The sequence below is a fragment of the Oreochromis aureus genome, linkage group 3 (assembly GCF_013358895.1).
Source record: "Oreochromis aureus strain Israel breed Guangdong linkage group 3, ZZ_aureus, whole genome shotgun sequence".
Classification (NCBI taxonomy): domain Eukaryota; kingdom Metazoa; phylum Chordata; class Actinopteri; order Cichliformes; family Cichlidae; genus Oreochromis; species Oreochromis aureus.
In genome coordinates this window covers 74429931-74434599 of record NC_052944.1, presented here as the reverse complement: position 1 = coordinate 74434599, position 4669 = coordinate 74429931, and the positions used below count along the sequence as shown (strand labels likewise).

The 4669-nt window shown below is 40.1% G+C and overlaps 1 long non-coding RNA gene across 1 annotated transcript; it reads right to left on the bottom strand.

Annotated features, from left to right (window-relative positions):
* LOC120437587 lies at nucleotides 1–4295 on the bottom strand. The gene is made up of 3 exons (XR_005611263.1): nucleotides 4166–4295; nucleotides 2791–2886; nucleotides 1–82 (listed from the first exon to the last, which is right to left on the bottom strand). It is a non-coding gene; the product is annotated as an uncharacterized LOC120437587 (long non-coding RNA).
* Nucleotides 4296–4669: the final 374 nt, after the last annotated feature.

Here is a 4669-nt window from a genome sequence, read left to right as displayed (position 1 = left end):
CTCATGTCCGATCGCTTTTTCTTGTCTTTGATGATTTTTCCATAAGTGACGTCTTCAGTTCTCACTGCAGCTGCATCAGACTCTGCACAGTAAAACACACACAGAGGACGTCACTGCAGACAGAACAGCTGAAACATTACAGCTATGATGGAACATTTTTATTATCAGTAATGTTACAGATAATAATCACACCAGTGTGACTGCCACACACCTGGTATCTCTGGATCAATGACTTCCTGTCAGCACCCACAGTGGGTCAGAGTGGGTCGACACAGCTCTGCAGCTCTCAGCCTCAACACTGGATCCCCACAGAGCTGTGTGCTCAGCCCCTGCTCTATAATCTGATGAACCCTGATGACACCACAGTGTCCAGGACAAACGACCTGATCACTGACTTCAAGAAGAAAAGTAACAGACAGCTGGAACCACGAGGAGAGGGTCAGGACTTCCTGTTTCTGGAAGTTTACCTCAAGTAGAAATGGCCCAGGGCTGGTTAAGATGACACAGCAGAGACTTTCCTCAGGAAGATCCCCAAACTGTTGCTCCACATGTTAGCATGTTGCTTCTGTGTGTGGTTTTGCTGTTGCACAGAAAAATCGAGCTCCAGAGTGTTACTGGATGCCCTCTCCCAACTCTGGAGGACCTACATAGTTCCTGCTGCCTCAAAAGGCTAATATCATCATCATGGCTTCATTTGACTGTGCTCATGTTTGAACTGTTACCATCAGGCAGACAGAACAGAACGATTAAAACAAGGACAAACAGACTGGAAAACAGTTGTTATTGCAGAGCTGTGTCACCAATCAGTGCTGCAATGTCCACATGAATGAGCTCTGTGCACTAAGGCAGCGGTCCCCAACCTTTTTTGTGCCACGGACCGGTTTATGCCCGACAATATTTTCACGGACCGGCCTTTAAGGTGTCGCGGATAAATACAACAAAATAAAACTAGTACCAGTACCGAAAAAAAGAAGATTTATTCATAACACACGTGAAAAGACCCAAGACAACCAAGTTAACGATAAAAACGATAACAAAATAACGCTGAAAACCAATAAAAACCCTGAAAACCATACATTTCACACCTGAGCCTCAACTCTCGCGGCCCGGTACCAAACGACTCATGGACCGGTACCGGTACGAGGCCCGGGGGTTGGGGACCGTTGCACTAAGGAGCTGTGCAGTTCGAAAGAACATAGAAAGTTTGCTTTAGTCTTTGTTCATTAGTTTTTATCCATTATATAGTTTACATAATTTTTAAATAGTTTCCATGATGCTGAGGTTGCACTTGTCTTGGAGGAGGGTGGGGGAGTATTTGGGGTTTCACTGTTTTTCTCCTCTCTGCACCTCTGCTGTGAACCACAAACACCTTCTTGCACTTTTATTAACTGAAGCAGTTTGTGCTGCAGCTGGTATCAGACTAATGCTGAGAGAGAAAAATAAAGGATTTAGTTTTGGTTCTTAGAGCCGTTCAGGTATCAGTAGCAAACAGCACAATACTGATTTATTTGTCCTCATAAAACACTTTAATGAATAGAGCCTGGTCACTGCTCTGTGTTTGGATTATTTAGTGAGTCACAAATACACAGAAGTGACAGGACAGATTTAAAGTTTACAGTTTTACTGCTGTTTACATTCAGTGCTGCCATCTTGGATTACTAACTCAGGGGAGGTTGAAGCTCCAACTTTCTGGGTGGGAAATTTAAGTTGAGCTTCATGTTCCACAAAAAATCTGATTGGGAATAATTCACCGTTCAGTTCAGAATCCTTTAATCCAATATTGGGCCTTGGTGCAACAGCTGAGTCCATCCTCGGTGTGAAAGAAGCAGCTTTAGTTATGTGGAAATTTCTCATCAGAGTTTCATGCTTAAAATTTTGTGTTCAGACAAAGAAGAAGATGTTTAATGACTGCAGCTGTGAGAACAGCAGCACTTACTGTGTGTCACAGCTGTGTTTAAACAGTGTTTGTAATGATGCATCACACAGACAGTAAGTGGGGATTTTTTATAAACTGCTCCTTACAGTTTCTTTCTCCTCTCAGCACCTTTGCTGTGAGCCAATCAGTGAAAGGATAGAACTGTGAGGTGTCTGCGCTAAAAGCAAAGCCGCCATCTTCTTTCAGTGCAGACTGATACACTAACCACAAAAAAGAAAGCCGACATGTTCTCATCACTGTTGTCAGACTCATACCATAACACCTTTACTGATAAAGCACTTTAAAATAGATCAGGGTTCACAAAGCTGTTCATATACAAAAAGCATAAACAGAAAATAAAATCAAAGATGTTCAAAATAGAGAATTAGAAAAAAATATTACAGTCAGCGTCTTAAAAATGTGTAGAATTTTAAACTCGGAAAGAGACGAGGTCTGTCTACCATGGAAGGGCAGATCATTGCACAACTTTGGAGCAGCTACAGTCACACGGTCACCTCTAAATTTATGCTTAGTTTATGTCAACTTAAAGAGCTGCTTATAGGTGGACCTAAAGGATCAGGCAGATATATATGGCTGTAATTTCAGACTGAGAGCAAACAACAACAGGAAGATTCAGTTGTTGTTTGCAGAAATTAAAATAAAAGGTTTTAAAATTGCATTAAAGAACAGCGTGAGAGGCTGAAAACACTCTTTGGTCTGTTCAGCCTTCTTCTTTATGCGACTCATATTAACAACTTGTGTGAGCTGCAGCTGAAGTTGTGCGACCTCTGAAACACACTCAAACACAGAAGGATAAAAACCACATGACCATCCTCAGGACATTTTCATGCAGAAGTGAAGAAGAGCAGCTTTACCTCTCGTGTCTGATCGCTTTTTCTTGTCTTTGATGATTTTTCCATAAGTGACATCTTCAGTTCTCACTGCTGAGTAAACTGCAGCTGGATCAGTGTCTGCACAGTAAAACACACACAGAGGACGTCACTGCAGACAGAACAGCTGATAACAGACCTGAAACTGCTGCCACTCACACATCTTTATATAAAAACACTCAGAGTGTTTTCAGTTACTGTTCAGGTTATTCTGAAAGTTTAAAATAGTTCAACATGAAGTCAAATGTGAGATAAACAGACCTGATAAAGCAGTAACCTAATGATTAACATGTTAGCTGGTCAAAATAACAGGACTTCAGACAAACTGTTAAATTAATAACTTTATAAAAGGAAAATTCAGAATTTAGATAGTGAGGCAGAAGGAATTTAATATGCTGGTGTCATAAATATGAACGAGGAAATCTTAAAAGAAAAACTGTGAATAATCCTGCAGAAGATTAGTTTACAGTAATAGAAAATTTACAATAATAATTAAGTACATTTCATATTTAGTGAATATGATAACAGTCTCTGACTTGTCTGAGTTTACAGAAATGCTCTTACAAAGAACTGACACGTTTCTTCCCCTATTTAAAATTAACACCTCTGTGTTGAAACACCTGCAGATGAAGCTCTTGTTGTTTTTTTCTCAGAAACAGTTGCAGACTCGTTAGTGTTAACCACAGACGACAAACACACAGTTCAGCACACACAGAACTTTACATGGTGTGAAAATCTGCTGACAGATAAATATTAATTTGCTGTACATGAGGTGATTGTTATTATAACTGACCTGTTTAAATGTTATTAAGGCTTAAAGTTTGCATTATTAGGGGCGTGGCCTCTTTATATCTGCCAGCTGTCAGTTGGGCTTCACTTTAGTTAACTGGAGTCCCTGAACTGGACCTTTGCTGAAGAAATTATGTTACTGAGCTCTAATTAGCAGCTATCAGTGCCTTTCTGTTTATCCCATACAGTCTATGGAAGAAGCTTCATAACAGAGCTAGATAACATTGGCTGATAGCTGATAAATAGAGTCTCTCCTGGCTATAAAAGCTAACATGATGCTGTTAAAAATTTAACTTTTAGTTTCTGAAACCAGTGGATGAAGTCATCTTGCTCTTCTTCATCTTTGACCTACAGTCTGTTAAGTTCACTGACCCACATCTTTACTACAATCAAGGAAACTGTCACTCAAACAGCCTCCATATTTGCTCTTAGAGCACTGTGTCGTAATTTTCCACTCAGGATTTCGCTAAACTTTTATAAAATATCCAAGTTTCGTGAGACTGTTTTACAAACATACTGTTTTCTCTACACTGGAAACCCACATCACCCACCAAAGGTTCCTCATTATTACCTCTGCTTTGTCTCACAGGCTGCTGTCTGCGATGTGATACTTGGATGTACGTGACATCGTCTCCTGCAGCTTTATCTGGATATGATGAAATTTAACAGTGAAAATATTTATAAGACAAACTGAAATGTTATTTGAATGGACACAGAATGTAAACACTGAAACATTTAATCATGATAAATGTGTCGATTATTCAAATGCACAACAATAACATTAAAACATGAAAGATCAGGAAGTCTGAGTCTCACCTTCAGGTTTCCTGTGATGACATTGTCTCACCAGAGGAACCAGTAACACCAGCAGAACCACAAAAAAAAACTGATGCAAAAGACATTAACACATGAAGAAGAAGAGGGGCAGAGGCTGGTGCAGGGATGGAGGTGTTCATAGGTGGAGGTGTGGATGTAGGTGGAGGTGTGGTGGTGTGTTTGTCTAAAATAAAGCAAACAGTCATTAAGTTGTCGTCACATTGTGAATGTTGAAAGCTGCAGAAACACAGACAGGTGA